At 38.4% G+C, this 19,284-nt stretch overlaps 1 long non-coding RNA gene and 1 pseudogene across 1 annotated transcript in view; both read left to right on the plus strand.

Annotated features, from left to right (window-relative positions):
* Window positions 1-19,284, plus strand: part of LOC111171249 (uncharacterized) — a 106,233-nt gene that overhangs the window by 73,050 nt on the left and 13,899 nt on the right. The window lies entirely within an intron of this gene.
* LOC149749758 (calmodulin pseudogene) lies at window positions 1,617-4,894 on the plus strand (annotated as a pseudogene).

The following is a 19,284-nucleotide window of genomic DNA, read 5'->3' on the forward strand; positions in this document are numbered from 1 at the left end:
TAGATTTAGGGAACTGTGAACATAGCCATTTGTGTGTGTGTGTGTGTGTGTGTGTGTGTATAGAAATATAGCTTCAATAAATTAGATTTCGTCACAAATGCAAAATTATATTTTTTAACATATTGATATTTCACTTCATCATATGATATAACCACGTGCTGAAAATGAAGATGAATTTGGAATTTCAAAGACACACGCAAAAGTATAATCCATCAATGGTCCTCATTCTTCTTGGTGAATCCTTCCCTTTTAGGATATTTCCTTTCACTGAAATGACTGGACATAAGGCATGTCAATGCAAAACATAAGTGAAGAATTTAGAGAAGCTAAATTTTACCAGGGGAATAGATGGGAAGTAGAGATTAAGGAAGCAGGGAGCCATTGAAAAATGTTGGGTGGAATTGAGAGGGGCTTAATGTAGCTTAAGGGAGATGGGCTTTCAAGAGAGCTCCGAAGTCGGACGAGTGGAAACAAGAAAGTGATAGAGAGCTATAAGGAAGGGTCAGCAACTGTTTAGTAACTGTGCGCCTCTGCAAGACCCCAGTGCCTGGTGTTGTGGACTCAGTGGAGTTCTCAAGATTCTTGAGGTCTGGAAAAACATGTTCTCGTCAGATGAGAAGAAAAGATCTAAAAAAGATAAAGCAAGTCTGAGAGGTGGAGTAGAAATTGAAATTTAGGACTATTGTTGTCAGTGGCACACTATGAGCAACTTTTAAAAGGCTTGTTAGGGTAAAAATGCACTTTTTGGCTTTTTAAGAAAGCATACTATGAAGAAAGAAATAATTGATCATATACTCAGAGCTAAGCATAACTATTGGCTTGCTGTCTCTCCCATAACAACCAAAAATTGAGGGGAAGGGAGAGCAAAGATGCTGATCTTGTGAGCTTCAGATTGCCACAGCAGCCAGCAAACAACGATTGGACCGTGGATCAGTATTTCAAGCAAACAGTCTTGACTGTTTTACCAGCATAATCCCAGGATCTTCACTTTAAGCCAATGTTCTTTGCCCTAAGAGAGCGTCACGCAAAGCATTTGTTTCGTTGTGACTGAAGAACAATTAATTTAGTTCAACTCACTTCGTTGAGCATGTACTATGTGAAAAAACCATACCTAGTCCATAAATCGTAGTTCTCCATGACCATAACCACTGGAGGCTGCTGTTTCAGCATACCAACAGAGGCAGTGAATCTCTAGAAGCAAAACAATCTAGGCCAAAACAAATTAGTAAAGGATGTCTGAGGGTAAGTGGTTTTTTTTAATTGATATAAAATTTATATCCAGTGAAATGCACAGTTGAGTACTCTCTTCTACATGATTTTTTTTCCACCTTGAATTCTGTGAAACCAGTTTGCCCTGGTCTTTCTCCTACACCTTTGGCTATTCCACCCCTCTCTCATCATAGTTACCTATCGCTTCACTAAATGTTGATATTCCAATGTCTGACTCCTTCTCTTCTCAGGTTACGTATTCTCTTTATACTGTGTTGCTTTCAATAACCTCATCAGTATCACATCTACAAATCTAGACCCTATTTCCCATCTGCTCCATTCGTATATATCCAGCAAGCAATGGGACCTCTTTGCCTAGTGGTCCCATAAGCACTTTAAATTTGTCATGTGCAAAAATGAACTTATTGCCTCTCACTACAAACATGCTTTTAATTATGTTTTCATTATTAGCACTAATGAAAACATACTATTCAAAACAATTCAAGCAATCGAGCACTTTTGTGTGATAAGGGATGTGTCAAACATTATAAATCAGGTTACCCTCTTTTGGGAGAACTGATAGTTTAGCCATTTATTCATGCCAAACCTGGCCATCATTCTGGAACTTTCCTCCTTCCTCATTGCACCCACCCAGAATCCTCCCAAAATTTCACCTCCCCCTCATCATCGTGGTCCTTGCTTCTTTCTCTGGAATCTCTCAAATCTGTTTCTTTCTTCAATCACTGTCCTTGTCAAAAATCTTTCTACTTTCTTTCCAGACTTCCACACAGGGAGTATTGTTACAACAGATTCAGACTCTGTTCCTTAGGCATAGAGGTAACGGAGGGATGAATTCTGATTGGAGATTTACTCATCAACCATGTATTGAGTTTCTGTTAGGCATAAAATAAGTCTATTAAAGTAGCAGAACAGAATTAGTCCGAGTGGAGCAAGCGAGCTGAGTGCTTGAGTAGTCGAGTCCCGGAGACCGGTAGCGCTTGCAGCATGGCTGACCAGCTGACTGAAGAGCAGATTGCAGAATTCAAAGAAGCTTTCTCACTATTTGACAAGGATGGTGATGGAACTATAACAACAAAGGAGTTGGGAACTGTAATGAGGTCTGTTGGGCAGAATCCCACAGAAGCAGTTACAGGACATGATTAATGAGGCGGATGCTGATGGTAACGGCACAATTGACTTCCCGGAATTTCTGACAATGATGGCAAGAAAAATGAAGGACACAGACAGTGAAGAAGAACTTAGAGAAGCATTCCTTGTGTTTGATGAGGATGGTAATGGCTATATTAGTGCAGCAGAGCTCCGCCATGTGATGACAAACCTTGGAGAGAAGTTAACAGATGAAGAGGTTGATGAAATGTCAGGGAAGCAGATATTGACGGTGATGGCCAAGTAAACTAAGAAGAGTTTGTACAGATGACAGCAAAGTGAACACATTGTACAGAACGTGTTAAATTTCTTGTACAAAATCGTTTATTTGACTTTTCTTTGTTTGTAACTTATCTGTAAAAGGTTTCCCCCTATTGTCAAAAAATATGCGTGTATAGTAATTAGGACTTCACTCCTCCATATTTTCTTCCCTTATCTTACTGTCATTGTCCTGAAACCTTATTTTAGAAAAATTGATCAAGTAACATGCTGCATGTGGCTTACTCTGGATATATCTAATAAGCCCTTCTGCACATCTAAACTTAGATGGAGTTGGTCAAATGAGGGAACATCTGGGTTATGCCTTTTTTTTTAAGTAGTTTTCTTTAGGAACTGTCAGCATGTTGTTGTTGAAGTGTGGAGTTGTAACTCTGCATGGACTGTGGACAGTCAACAATATGTACTTAAAAGTTGCACTATTGCAAAACGGGTGTTTTATCCAGGTACTCGTACACTATTTTTTTGTACTGCTGGTCCTGTACCGGAAACATTTTCTTTTATTGTTACTTGCTTTTTAAACTTTGTTTTAGCCACTTAAAGAAAATCTGCTTCTGGCACAATTTGCCTCAAATCCATTCCAAGTTGTATATTGCTTTATTATCTTCACGGTGCTATGTCCCTCTCTAAATCATCTAGTTTATTATCTGGTTTCCTACTTTATAGTCTTTCTCCACTCTCGTATGTAAGCTTGCTAAGGACAGGGGTGTGTTCTAACTTGTTCATTACTCCATCCTTATTGTGTAGATACAGTGGTAAACACACAGTAGGTGCTCAGGAAATATTTGTTGCATGTTAACAAGTAATCTTCCCTCCAGCCTTAAATGAGAGTTTTTGACTGGCGCAGTGATTCATATTCACCTCTGCGGATTTGTATAATACCATTATGAAATGTTGCTGGGTGTGTTATCTGCCTCATAGGGATATAAGGATGTTATAAGGATTAAATGAGATAATGTATATGAAAGTTACTTTGTTAGAGAAACAAAAACTTATAATAGTATTTATGATCACTCTCCTGATTTCACAGATGAGCAGATGAGAAACCTGGAGCCCCAGTGGGTACATAATCACCCAAGGGCATAGATATCAGCTCTTACATCTTCTGCCAACCATCACAAAGATGCTTTTACATATTTTTTTCCCCTTTATGCTGAATGTCCCTCACTGAAAGGTCATAAGGATGACAAAGATGTTTCTGAAAATTAGAAAGGGAGGAGTAAAGCCACTTTTTGTTGAGAAAGAGCGTGCAGATCAGTAAAAACAGCCACAGGGAATATAGCAATGAAAAATTCAGGGTAGAATTTGGCCTACTGGCCCAGATGGGAATAAACTAGTTGCGATGTTTAATGTGAAGCTATAGAAAAGTTAATAGGTTTGTGAACAAATGTTCCAAACTCTCAGCTCAGGGTATGATTTCCCAATTCAAGAAACTTTTCTACCCTGAGGGTAACAAGTTTTACTCAGCTTTTGTGCAAAGAAACTGCCACTATTTCATATTTTCTTTTCTTTTTCTGTTTCCTTAATAAAAGTATTCAGTATTACTTGGTGGAGTTCTGCCCTATTGTTTGATATCATGACACTTTCTTCCAGGCAGTGCGGTGTCCTGTCATTGGGAGCCATTGGTGCTAACCAGAATGGTGTACAGTACCAGGGAGTATGCTAGTATATTGAGTTATATCTCATATTCTTATGTAATTCACAAACCAGCCCTTGAAAAGAACTCAATTTCGGACCTGTGTGATGTCATTTGTGGTATACTTAAGCCACACTTTATTTTTAATTTGATATATGCTCATTAAAAAACATTATCTTACTTGCTTTAGGGTCACACAACTAGTAAGTGAAGGAACCAGTCTTCCAAACTCCATTATTTGCATTTTTAAAAATTGTTTAGCATTTATATGAAGGCAAAAATTAACCTTCCAGCTCTGTTATCAATTTCTGTATCCCAGTGGATATACCAATGTCCTCTGAAGTTGCATAGCTCTGTTTTGTCATGAGGTGGCAATGTGACAACACCTTGAATTGGATCTATGGTGAATTCCCCCACCTTGGTGAATTTCTGAGGGAGCTGTCCAGAGCTGAGTTTGCTATGGAATGGCCACTGAGTGAGGAGGCATGAGAACAGACTTCTAGGGCTTGAATATTTGATTTTATGCATATCCAGTCTTAGCTTCTAGCTGAAGAATCCTAATGTGGAACCCTAGGAGAATTTGCTTTCTGGATTTCAAATACAAAATTCAAAGCGGTCAGGTTCTATTTAAAAAGCCCACATGCAAAAGTAAGTGAAGTACCTTGAAATTGCCAGTGAAGAGGTCATCCTGAAATCTACAGAGTAAAAAAATGAGTTTTAGAGGAGGAAAATATGTTTTCAAATAAGGGAATGTATATTATAGCTTTTCAAATTCCATTCATTCAGAGAAAGTGAATAAACAGGGATAAAAGACCTTGAACAAGACTCTTTTTCATGTCTATTTAAATAAGAACTTTATTCAATTTGTGGTACTATTAAATAGGAATACAATATTAAATAGCTTAAAACTTATAGTGGTATTTCTTATATCCAAATATGTGAAAAGAATTTTATATAATTTATTATGGCTCATTCTGAGGTGGCTCTGAAATTATGAATTGTGAACACTGTCTAATACTTTTCCCTAAAATATTAATAAATTTATACTTATATATTCTTAAAAATTCAAATATTATATTAAAATAATGTTCATATTATCATTTAAAGATCTAGAATGTAATTTCCCAGTCTTGATTTTAATTCGATTATATGAAAGCTGAAAATATAAGATTGTAACACTTTTTTTTAGATTGTGGTTATTTTTTAAAAAGTCATTCACCTGTTGAATCATTCAGTAGATATATAGTGGCACATTCCAAGCTGTGGTCCCGTGGTTCCAGCCTCCATTAGACTTATAGTCTAGTGCAGGAAAGGTTAAGTAAACTGAAGCTTAAAATGCACGATAATAAGTGCTATGATGGGGTTGGTACAGCGTATTATAATCACACACTGCAGGATCCTCTTATTTGAATTTGGTGGGGGGGCTGGTCAGAGAGAGTTCCCAGGGAAAGTGATATGGAAGGTGATACCTGAAGTATTAGTAGAATTCAGCCAAGCAAAGAGATGGAGAAGAATCTTTCAGTCACAGTGAGCATAATATGTGAAAGTATGGAGACAAAAGAGGATGTGGTGTTCTTCGAAGAGAAGTTAAATTTAACTAAAAGTTAGAATTCTTAAAAGATAAAACAGGGACTGGGGATAATAAATAAGACTGAGGCAGTAAGCTGAGGTTGTACCATGGAAGCATGAACATCCTTCTAAGAGCATTGGGATTCTGTAGTAAGGTTTTAAATAAGGAAGCTGCCTGGTCAGGTTCACATTTTAGAAAAGTCATTTCAGTGTAAAGAAAAGATCACGGTTAGGTGAGAGCCTAAGTCTAGAGGCTGAGGGACTCTTTTGGAATCTGCTACAGTGGTTCCAGATGATACATGATGCTGGCCTCAACTAGAATAGCACTAAGTGTTGATGGAGAGAAGTAGCTGGAATCATCATTTTTTAGAAGATTAAATTGAGAGAGCTTCACAGCTGTTTGGAAGTAGAGGAGGGTGAGAATATGAGGTCAGGGAAGCTAATTAGATTTCTGGAATCTGCAGCAGTGGTGGCTGGTTCCACTTCCAAAGATAGAAAACACAGAAGTTTGCAAGTGAAGGTAGTGAGATCATTTGGGGGCATAGAAAGTTTTATGTTTCTGTAGGACTCTAAATGAAATGGCTAGCAGAAATTTGGGCCTGTGGATTTTGAAGCTCAGGAATGAGATGTGACCTAGAGATATAAAGTTTAGAACTTTTATCAGGTGGATGGTAATTGAGCATTTAGGAATGGATGATATTACCCAAGGAAGATGTTGAAGAGATTCTCAAACTTTGGGGTCAGATGAATTACCCAGGAGGTGTGATAAAATTCAGAATCCTGGGCACCAACTCCAGAGTCTTACTGAGTAGTTATAGGATGTAGCTCACAAATCTACACGCTTGACAAATAGAGCTCCATGATTTTGATGCAGATGATCCTCTGACCCCACTTTCAAGTAAAAGGAAAAGTGGATCTTGCATAGGAGCCTAAGTAGTATCAGCACATAAAAGATGGACAGAGGAGGAGGAACCCGGAAAGAAGGCTGGTGAAGAAGTAACCATAGGTGTGGAAGGAAAATTAAAAGTATAAAATATCACTAATTACATGGAAAGAGAATCAGTATAAGAGAAGGAATCATCGACAGGGCCAGAAGTGTTGAGACAGGAAGTAAAGATAAAGGCTGGAATACACCTACTACATGTAACAAAAAGGAGGTCATAACAAAGTTGGCAAGAATAGTTTCAGTAGAATAATGTGGGCTGAAGCCAGATTGCAGTGGGTTGAGGGTTGAATATGATATGAGGATGAAGAGACATGAAGCAGAGACAAAATCTTTTACAAGTAGTTAGAAGGGATGGAGGAGGTTGCTACAGCAGGATATGGGTAGGGGTGAATGTTTTAGGAAGGAAACAGCGTGAGTCAAAGTCTTATCTCACCCTTGGCCTGCTCTTATCTCTAATTTTTTTGGAGCTTTTCGTCTTATCAACTTATGAATGGATATATTATACAATTCAGCAATAAAAAGAATGGGTTGTGTGTTAAGTTTATGTCGAAATTTCTAAGAAACTACCAAATACTTTTCCACAGAGCTGTTCTGTTTTACATTTGGATATTGGGGAGCAAATTAAGGTGCTGCTTTGTGTTTTGTGCATTATGGTTATGCCAAAAAATACTGAAATATGCCTGAATATTAGCCTGACCCCTAGTGGTGGTCCACATCCATGGGGCTAAACGTGGAACTGAGTTTTTTCTACGCTTTCCATCACATGAGCTGCCACTCCACCTCCATCGTTTCTTGCAAACACATAACAGTAGAGAGATGGTGTAAATATGCCCAAACAAATTTAGATGGTGTACTGCGGGGTCCAGTGGGGCAGAAGGAGGGAAGTCCTTACACCCTGCTACCTGCTTGAGATCAATACCTGCTGTCCTAGCTTCAGCATCACCACCATCCGGGGGACTTTGAGAAAAATACTGAACTTCATTTAAGCTCAATTTCCTCATATTTACAACGACGATTATAGTAATACCTACCTTAGAGTGATTAAGTGAGGTTAAATGAGATTGTGTATGTAAAGCGCCTAACACAGTTCAGCCCAGAGTTGACATTCACGAAAGAGCAGGTGTTCATATTTCATAATGATAAAAACAATCAATAATGTAGTCAAATCCTACAATGAAATTTTATTCATGATATTTTTTTTTCTGGTTCTCATTTGCTTGCATTCCATGTTAATGTTCTCTATTTCAATTGGAACCTCTTTAAATTTAGGACTGGGTTTTATTTGATAAAGATAAAAGCCACAACCATACCAACAATAACATCCTCTATTATTTTAGAGTAACTATATATCAAGACATTGCTAAAATATTTCTTATGTAAAATTTAATGCTGAAACAGTTTTATGAGGTAGGCAAAGATCTCAGATGGTCTATGTTAAAGATTTTCATCTGTATCTTTTTCACCCAGACCCCACATCTTGACTCCTTGATGTGCTGGCCCTGCCAGTGGCAATGATAATATCAGTTACAGATGGTTGATACAAGAAATACAAAGATTATGTACAAAGTATTGATATTGATACTGATATTGATAAAGCTAGCTTTCTTCTCTTTGAGCTTTTCCATTCTAGAAAGCTAGCTCTCACCGAGAAAAAAAGCTACCTCTTATTTAACCCTTGAGAAACAAAAACAGAATGAACAAAAATCTATTTGCTTCTTTTATTACCCCAACGATACTAGGGCTGACTGTTGTTATTTTTAATTATTATGTTTCCAGGTATTTTTCCCCCGCACTCAACCGACTGATTAATAACCACATAATTTCTCTTTAACAATGACTTCTTCAGCTTATGTCAGAACAAATAATGAACATCCAGAACTATAAAGGACAAACCAGAACATTAATCCTTATGTCCCTTATTCATTGGCCAACAAACTTACTAGGCCTCTTACTGAACTCATTTGCGCCCCTACGCAACTTTCAATAACCTTAGGCACAGTGGTCCCTTTATGAGAAGGCACTGTGATCACTGGCTTCTGCCATAAAGCAAAAGCATCTGTAGGCCGCTTTCTATCACCCGGGGCACCAATCCCTCTTATCCCTATGCTAGTAATTATTGAAACTATTAGCTTATTTATCCAACCAATAGCCCTAGCCCTATGACTAACAGACAGTATCACAGCCGGTCACCTGTTAATTCACCTAATCAGAGGAGCATCCCTTTCCCTATTAAGCATGAATCCTCCCACAGCCCTCATTATATTTATTAGTCTTGTTCTTCTCACTTTTCTCGAATATGCAGTAGCCCTTATTCAAGCTTACGTGCTCACCCTGTGAGTGAGCCTCTACCTACACAATGACACCTAATGACTCACCAAACCCATGCGTATCATATAGTAAATCCTCGTCCCTGACCTCTTACAGGAGCCCTCTTAGCCCTTCTCTTAGCATCCCATCTAGTCATATGATTCCATTTTAACTCAACTTTTTTATTATCCTCGGGCTGATTAACTAGTATGTTAACAATATGTCAATGATGATGAGACATCACCAGGGAAAGCACTTTTCAAGGCCATCACACACCAGTTTCATTCAAAAAGGATGTTGATATGGCATAATTCTGTTTATTATTTCAGAGGTTCTCTTTTTTATAGGCTTCTTCTGAGGTTTTCATCACTCAAGTCTTGCCCTTACACTTGAACTAGGTGGTTGCTAACCACCAACAGGCATTCACCCCCTAAATCCATTAGAAGTACCACTTTTCAACACCTGTCTTACTGGCCTCTGGAGTACCTATTACCCAAGCTCACGACAGCTTGATAGAAGGAAATTGTAAGCATATTCCTCAAGCTCTTTTGATTACAATCTCCCTAGTTTACTTTACACTACTGCAAGCCTCAGAATATTATGAAACAGCTTTTACAATCTCAGATGGAGTACACAGGTCAACAGTCTTCATAACCAAAGGTTTCCATGGCCTACACATGATCATTGGCTCTACTTTTCCTCATTGTCTGCTGCCTGTGCCAACTACAGTTTCAAATCATTTCAGATTTGAAGCCACTGCCTGATACACTTTGTAGACATAGTATGGCTGTTTCTATACATCCCCATTTATTGATGAGGGTCTATTCTGTTTTTTCTTTTATTGGGGTAGAGTTGTTTTACAATGTTGTGTTAGTTTCTACTGTACAGTGAAATGGAGTTGAGGGTGTGTTCTTTTAGTATCAATTAGTTGTCTTCCAGTCAATTAGTACAATCTGAAAAGAATAATAAACCTTATAGCATTAACCACAAACATAGTACTAGCTTCACTACTTGTACTTAGCGAATTCTGACTTCCCCGACTAAAGACAGATACAGAAGAATCAAGTCCTTACAAATGCGGATTTGACCCCATAGGATTTTCCATAAAGATTTTCCTGGTAGCCGTTACATTTCTCCCCTTGATCGAGAGAAATTGCCCCCCTTCGGCCCCTGCCCTGAGCAGTCCAAACTAGCAACCTAAAAACAATACTCATCATAGCACTAATCCTGATCTCACTACTAGCAGTAAGTATAGCCTGTGAGTGAACTCAAAAGGGATCAGAATGACACAAATATGATAATTAGTTTAAATGAAAACAAATGATTTTGTCTCGTTAAACTATGATTAAACTCATAATTACTGAGTATCTTTTGTCTACATAAATATTATTCCAGCATTCACAGTTTCCCTTATAGGGCTATTAATTTATTGATCTCACTTAATATCTTCTCTGCTATGTCAGGAAGAAATAATATTATCATTATTCATTATAGCAACCCTAATAATTCTAAATGTCCATTTCACTCTAGCTAGCATAATACTCGTCATCTGACTAATATTCATAACCTGAAAAGCTGCGCTAGGTTATCCCTGCTAGGAATATTATCAAACACCTATGGCACTGATTGCATCGAAATACAAACCTTCTCCAGTGTTAAAATTACTGTTCTAACTATTATATTCATGCCACTAACACGTTTATCGAAAAGCAATATAATTTGAATTCACACCACAACCTACAGCATACTAATTAGTTTTGTTAGTCTTTACCTTTCTAACAGCAGCCTTAACTTTAATCTTCTCTGACCCTCTGTCAGCACCTTTACCAACTCGAACGGCATGACTCTTACCACTAACACTCAGAGCTAGGCAATTCCAGCTACCTAAAGAATCACTGGCTTGGGAAAAAAGCAAACAAACTGTCTATTACTATATTAATCATACTACATATATTCTTAATCTTAACATTCAAGGCCATGGAAATGATTCCATTCTACAGCTGATTTGAAGCAACACAAGTCCCAACATTAGTTATTATTACTTGATGAGGAAACCAAACAGAACGGCTTAATGCAGGACTCTACTTTTTTATTTTACTCACTAGTGGCATCCCTTCCACTTCTAGTTGCACTAATGTCTATCCAAAATACTACAGGCTCGCTAAACTTTTTAACAATGCAGTACTGAGCCCAAACAATATCTAACTTTTGATCCCATATTTTCACACGATTAGTGTGTAAAGTGGCTTTTATAGTAAAAATACCCCTTTATGGGTTACACCTATGATGTCAAAAATGCACGTAGAAGCCCTTATCGCCTGATCTATGATTCTTGCAGCCCTACAACGCAAACATGGTGGCTACGAATCACAATAATCCTGAAACCCATAGCAAAGTATGTAGGGTACCCATTCCTTATATTGTCCTTCTAAGGAGTAATTATAATGAGCTCAATCTGCTTGCACCAAACAGACTTAAACTAGCTCATCACATGCGCCTCCGTTAAGCACGTGTCACTTGTCATAGTAGCTCTTCTTACCCAAACACCTTCAAGTTCCATAGGAACTAGGGCCCTAATAATCACCCACAGCCTCACATCGTCTATATTATTTTGCCTGGCAAATTCAAATTATCAGCGTGTTCATAGCTGAAACATAATTTTAGTCCGTGGTCTACAAACATTTCTTCCACTAATGGCAACATGATGACTACTAGTAAATCTTACAGACCTAGCCCTGCCCCCAACAATCAACTTAATCAGAGAACTATTTGTAGTAATATCTTTCTTCTAGTCCAATATCACTATTATCCTCACAGGGGCTAAGACAGTATTACCGCCCTATACACTCTCTCTGTATTAATCATAACACAACGAGGTAAATATATGTATCATACCAACAATATCAAACCACCATTTACATGAGAAAACACCCTCATAACTCTTGACCTATTACCCCTTCTGCTCCTATAACTCAACCCAAAATTATTTTGGGACCTAGGTACTGTAATAGAGTTTAACAAAAACATTAGGCTGTGAAGTAAAAGAAGCTTAAATCTCCTTTTTACTGAAAAGCTTAGCCTTTTCTCGGGTGAGCCTCCTCACTCTGGAAAGCTAGCTCTTACCCAAAGCCAGCTACCGCTTATTTACCCCTGAGAAACAGAAACAGAATGAGCGAAAATCTGTTTGCCTCTTTCATTTCCGCAAAGATAATAGGGCGCCTGTTGTTATTTTATTTTATTTTTTAAAATTAATTAATTTAGCTATTTATCTTTGGCTGTGTTGGGTCTGAGTTGCTGCACGCAGGCTTTCTCTAGTTGTGGCGAGCCAGGGTTACTCTTCGTTGCGGTGCGTGGGCTTCTCATTGCGGTGGCTTCTCTTGTTGTGGAGCACGGGCTTCAGGCTTGTGGGCTTCAGTAGTTGTGGCTCGCGGGCTCTAGAGCGCAGGCTCAGTAGTTGTGGTGTACGGGCTTAGTTGCTCTGCGACATGTGGGATCTTCCCGGACCAGGGCTCGAACCCCTGTCCCCTGCATTGGCAGGTGGATTCTTAACCACTGCACCACCAGGGAAGTCTTGTTATTGTTTTAATTATTCTGTTTCTGAGCATTTTATTCACATCCAACCAACTCAGCTACCTCCTCAATGAGGAGAAATGTGGGCATCTGTGACCTCCTCAGACTCAGTATCTCACGAGCGTTTGTTACTCTGGAGAAGAGAAGACACAACACCAGGAATGGCCAGTACCTGATGATTATTCCAATCAGCCATTTGGCAATTTAAGATAGTTGCATTCTTTTTCCCACCCCACCCTAAGCACATTTATTTCCTTTTTTTTTCACTGTAATAGCTGAGTTTCACCCTAAAATAGTCAAAGGATTCTATTCACATTTTGTCCTTGTAGATTAATGATAGTGTTAAGACACACAGTTCCTTCATGGAAAGTAAGAAAGCGTCTTCTTGGCCACATGTGATTAGCACCATCCAGACTTCTGCCTCACATGCCTGGTGAGGCGTGCATTCTCTTCAGTATCCAGTTGTTTTTCAAGAGAGATGTGTAAATTAAAGTAGTGACAATGATGTTAACATATGTGTTAGGCAACAAAATAGATGGCGCTGATGCAGATGGTGTTACAAGTTGTATTTTCAACTTGGGTCTGCATTTGGAAAATATTTCTACTATTTCCTTCCTTCAATGTCATCAATTTTAATGGCTTCTATTCCATCTAATTTTTAAGCTGTAAATATATTCTAGTATTTGAAAAGGAAATCAAAACGATCCTTTGTAACAGAGGCTGAACCTAGTTTGTTTTCTCAGCAAAATTAGTCTTCAGTTTATATGTATCTAAATGCTGGATTATGAGTTCCCAAATCCGTAATTTACCCTAGAATTCTTCAGTTAATAAAAACCGATGTGAGAATAAGTTTGTCTCATATGATTATTAAAAAACCTCTGAGCAAGCATTTAAATATTAGGAGATTTCATATAAAAAATCTTCCTTTGGGCTTCTCTGACAAATCAATGGTTTCGAAATGCTTTCAGAGACCTGAGTAGGGCCTGGACAAGTCATACGCACTAACACTCTCCTATCAGCCTGAGAGCCCCTGGACAGTTTTGACTTTTGCTTAATATCAATGGATATTTAGTCTACTGAAATATTTTAATCCATCTTTCCCTGTAGAAATTTGAACCTAAATTTAAAGGGGCTTTTCTAATGCAGTTCAAGCCAACAGGTATAATTCATTTTAAAGGTAATTTTTAGGACTAGCTTCAAAGTGTCTAGGCAAACATTTATTTAATTTCCTATGTTTCTGTAGAAATGATAATACCTAACAAATATTACTTACTCTTTGTCACATGCTGTGGTTTACATATCTCATATTTTAATTCTTACAACAAGCCGTAAGGTAGGTGCTAAATGCTATTATTAGTTTAACAAGGACAACCTGAACCTTCAAGAGGTATGTACGTTGCCCAAGGTCGCAAAGCTTGCAAGAGGTTGAGCTGGGAAAATCTTTTCTCTAAAATTCATGTTCTTAACCACTCACTGTCTTACTCTGACATATATGTTCTGAACTAGTTTCAAATGTATCTTTAAAAATAATTTAAATATGGATACTTTAAAACACATAAATATATAAATAGGGATATTTATATAAAGAAACATTTATCCTCGTTCTGAAGTAAAGGCTCCAGATACTCTCTGCTCCCTATGTCCCCTTTTAGGTCACAAAGGGACCTCTTTTTATGCATTGTCCACCAAAGGAGTCAGGGTTTGAATTCTCCCCTAGTCTTTTCCTTTTTTCCCTGTTGTAAATGAATTATGTATATGCCCTGAAGTAATTAGCAAAGACGCTGTTGTTCAGGTGAATTTTAAACTAATTAATCTGACCCAATTCCTGTCAAGAATAATTAGGAGAAAATATGTCCTCCCTGAGCAGCTCTTTCAAGCTAAGATGCTAAAGCACGATGTCTCCTGTGTGTGCACTGCATGTGCACTGCGTGTGCACTGTGCTAAAAGTGAGAGGGCTATTTACTTAATGGTTTTAGAGGAAATGCTAAAATGATACCTCTTCAATTGCCACCTGGGCATCAGCTCTTCAGTTTCTATATCTGAATAAATACAAGAAGCTGAACTAACGACAGGGATTCTGACATGAGTGATATCAGTGACTCCTTAAGGCATTGTGGTTTGCAATTAAAACTTAAAAACTAATCCCTCCTCTTCCAAAAGGCTTTTGAATGAAGTCGCATGCCCCATTTCACAGCCTGTTAATTTTCTTATCATAAGAGCTATTCAACTGTCTTCTAACCCTCTCTCCCATCCCCTACCTGTCCTTTTTTAAATGTTTAGCATCCTTAGTAATCTAATTAACTGGTGAAATTTCTCATGTAATAACCAAGTCCTAAGCGGTATGTTTCGAGAAAGATATTTTAGGAAAAATCAATAAGCAAGCTTTACCCACAGATGCAGTTTGTCAAGAAGGGGAGATAATCTCTGGTTGCAATGACGGCAGGTTTGAATATGATGACGTTTGCTGTCCATGATTGTCTGGAGCCCTAACCACTGCTCTGTCACTGTATAGCAGCCTCTCTGCATGCCCTCTAACCTTGCCTTCTAATATATTAAGGGGCTTGTGGAAGAGGAGACCACTGGAGAACTTATATCTCACATCGCCACGCAGTTCAGAGTTAATAATTTCCTTATTAAACCTATGAACCCTTCACGTTTTGTAGTCCTGCCTGCCCAACCCCCTTCTAAGTTAGTTTCTAGGCAAACCAATAAACATGGAATTACATTAAGCTCCTTATTTCAAGGCTGCCGTTCAGGATTTTGCTGCATATTTGTTGGCTCATTTATGGAGACTGCAGCATAATATTCATTAATTCTGTTTAATCTTCAGTACTTCAGTGATTTGATTCTCAACCACATTACCTATGCCAGTTTGTCCATGTTTAAACCACCCCAGTGCTGTGATGCTGTTCTATATGTTGATTACCCAAAGGTTCTGTGAGCTCTAGTCTGGAATCACAGAGGCAGATTATCCACCATTTCCAGTTCTTGGTGATCACTCAGCACTTGAAGGTAACCTATTAGAAAATTTAAAATGTCAGCATCTGTCTTGAATGGCCAACATATCTGTAGCTGAATTTTAATAAGAAAGAACGTGCAGTTTAGGAATAGTCTGAAAAGGTAATAAGCATTTGCAAAAAGAAGGACATTGTTTGCTTTGACAAATTAAGGTTTTGATGTGAAAAAGAGGTTCTTGGAAATATCCCTTTATTGATATGAATCAAGGAATTGAGGTTTTAATTTCAAACTTACCCAGCACTATGTGAGAATGAATATTAATCTTCCAGCAGAACTGTTCTCTGTTTTGAATGTTGAATGTTTTGAGACATTCTCTAAAACACTCTTGCAAGTACTCTCTCGCTCTCTCTTTCTCTTTCTCTTTGTGTGTGTGTATGTGTGTGTGTGTACATCTACGTCTTCACAACCAAACAAAAACATAAATTAAATGTTTACTCTCTAGTTTCATAACATAAAGTAATCACTGATATTGGTCACACTGAAGGGTGGCTTGGAAAGGAGAGAAGTGAAATCCTTTCAAATGCCGATTCAATATCTTTCCTTCACCTGCTTTCTGGTGGGGAAGGGTGTATAAGGCTGGGTGAAAAAAGTCAATTGAGTAGTTTTTGCAGGCTCAACCAAACTGTAATAGTTAATAATAGTTTTACTGGCAGGGTCTGGAACGGTGGTGCTCCTGTGTGTCGCTGGTGATGGAGGCTCTGCCAGGATTTCTCATTGTGCCCCCATCACTAGTGACACAGGAGCACCACTGTTCCAGACCCTGCCAGTAAAGCTACTATCCATCACTGAGAATTTGCGTGCATCTGTTCTAACAGCTAGTATTACTTTTCACTTCTAAAAGTACCGTGAGCCCTGTGATAGGATAACTTGAATCAGTGGAACCACAGAACACTCTTCACTGCCCGCTGTGTGCCACATAGTACTGCAGATTCCAAGGATTCTACAGTCATTAAAACAAGAAAGGGCCCTACCTCCATTCAGTTGTTAAAGTAGCAGGGAAAACAGACAAAAACTATTGCAATGAGTCTATTAGTTATGCACATGTAAAGAAAGGCAAAATAGAAATTCAATGGCTATGGAACACACAGTAAGATCTAAATTACCCTAGCAATGATGAATATATTTTTTTATTTATTAATGCTTATTTCCAAATGTTAGTTTGTACAAACATAAATCTGGATTTCATGTTACACCGAGGGAACTGTGTACAGAGTAGGCTAGTAGACTCAGTAGGTTAAACTGTTTCTTTCTTTTATATATATATAAATATATATATATGTATATTTATGTATTTATGTATGTATGTGTGGCTGCGTTGGGTCTTCCTTGCTACGCACAGGCTTTCTCTAGTTGCAGCGAGCAGGGGCTACTCTTCATTGCGGTGTGCGTGCTTCTCATTGCGGTGGCTTCTCTTGTTGTGCAGCACGGGCTCTAGGTGCACGGGCTTCAGTAGTTGTGGCTCACGGGCTCTAGGGCGCAGGCTCGGTAGTTGTGGTGCATGGGCTTAGTTGCTCCGCGGCATGTGGGATCTTCCTGGACCAGGGATGGAACCCATGTCCCCTGCATTAGCAGGCAGATTCTTAACTGCTATGCCACCAGGGAAGTCCCTAAACTGTTTCTTAAAATAGGTGGTTTGGTTTTTTTTTCCTTTGAGCTATGAGGGTATTTAGAAAACTTTTCACCTAATCCTTCTCCAGGTAAGGAGAAATGTCTTATCTAAACTAATAATACCATCTTTTTAAATGAATGGAATATTTAGTGTATGCTAGGAACTATGTTATTCTCTACTTTTAACCAATTTTTATTGTGAAATTTAGTATCCTTAAGGATGAGTCTATAATAAAAGATATGTAGGTCACTGATTTATCAAAAAGAAAAAAGACACGTATGTAATGCCACTCAGGTCAAGAAATGGATAATTGCTTGCTTCCCAGATTTGCTGAGCAGCCCAGCCCACTTCTGACTCCATTCCTTCCCCCCTCCCTACTGCCCTTCTTCTGAGGGTCATGATTATAATTTAGCTTTTCTTTATAGTTTTACACATTCACATGCATTCAAAAATGATGTTTTTAGGGCTTCCCTGGTGGCCCAGTGGTTGGGGGTCCGTCTGCTGATGCGGGGGGCGCAGGTTCGTGCCCCGGTCCGGGGGGATCCCGTGTGCCGCAGAGCGGCTGGGCCCGTGAGCCATGGCCGCTGAGCCTGCGCGTCCAGAGCCTGTGCTCCGTGGCGGGAGAGGCCGCGGCGGTGAGAGGCCCGCGTACCGCAAAAACAAACAAACAAAAATGATGTTTTTAAATGTACTTTTAACTTCAGATAAACTGATTTGTAGTAGTGTGTATGCCTTGATGTCTATCTTCTTTCACACAACTCAACATTTGTGATAGTAATTCATGTTCTTTTTTGTAGCATTACCTTGGTCATTTTCATTCTATTGTATGAATGTATCACAATTTATTCTACTGTAAGTATTCTAAAATTAATCCATTTTAGAATAAATGGCATTTGTTCGTCTGACTGATATGAATAGCATAACTCTAAATAGTCTTGTGCTTGTTTCTTGGAACACATGTGCATATATTTCTATCTCCTAATTCTCAAAATTTGGTGTTATGCTATATCCCACACTCATGTTTCTGTAGAATTCAAAGATATATTCTTATGAAAGAAAGTTGGAAAGGAAGGACAGGCTGAGGTAACATAATAGAACCAGATGTACTGAATTGGTTGCCTGATTGCAGTCTCACAGATTTTTGGTTCAGTATCTAATGGGTTAAGCTGGGTTCCTTCACGTGTCACTGAAACAAATGAATAGAAGAAGTAAATGATCAGTGTCATCTTTATCGTTACTAATTCTTTGTTTAACCTTTGGTAATATGGGTGAGATGCAATGCCTTCCTGCTCTTATGCTTGGTTCAACCATTTTTATTGCATTATTTCTGTTCTTTTGTCTAGCTAAGTTTTTCCCATCACAGAATATGCTGTTCCCTTTGCCTGAAATATGTTCTTATTGTAAAACTTTGGTCGCATGACTAACTCCTTTTGTTATTGAGGTAAAGCTGACGTACAGTGTTAGTTGCAAGTGTATGACCTAATAGTTCAGTATTTGTATACACCGCTAAGTGATCACTATAATAAGTCTAGTTACCCTCTGTCACCTTACACAGTTACAAACAATTTTTTTTTCTTGTGATAAGAACTTCTAAGATTTACTATCTTAGCTTCTTTCAAATATGGAACTCCTCCCTTCCTTCTCAGGATCATTTCATCTGAACTCGGAAATCTTCTTTGATAGTGCTACTGCCCCCAGTCACTCTCTATTACATTTACCCCTTATAATTGCTGTTAGTTAATTCATCTCTTTAATGGTTATCTTGTTTATAGTTTATTCTTTTTTCTGGTCCCTCCTTTCCCTGCCTTCCAGAAATATAAGCACCAGGAATCTCATTTCTTTTGTAGAACAAGTTAGCTACAGTATGTGGAACAATACCAGTTCATAATAGGTGCTCAATAAATGTCTAATGAATAAATGGAAGAAAGGAAGGTAGAGGTTTGGAAGGAGGCCAAGCAGTAAAGAGACTATTTGCAT

Source organism: Delphinapterus leucas, chromosome 3 (assembly GCF_059928025.1).
Source record: "Delphinapterus leucas isolate spDelLeu-1000000601 "Yukka" chromosome 3, BTC_Dleu_Yukka2, whole genome shotgun sequence".
NCBI classification, from domain to species: Eukaryota; Metazoa; Chordata; class Mammalia; order Artiodactyla; family Monodontidae; genus Delphinapterus; species Delphinapterus leucas.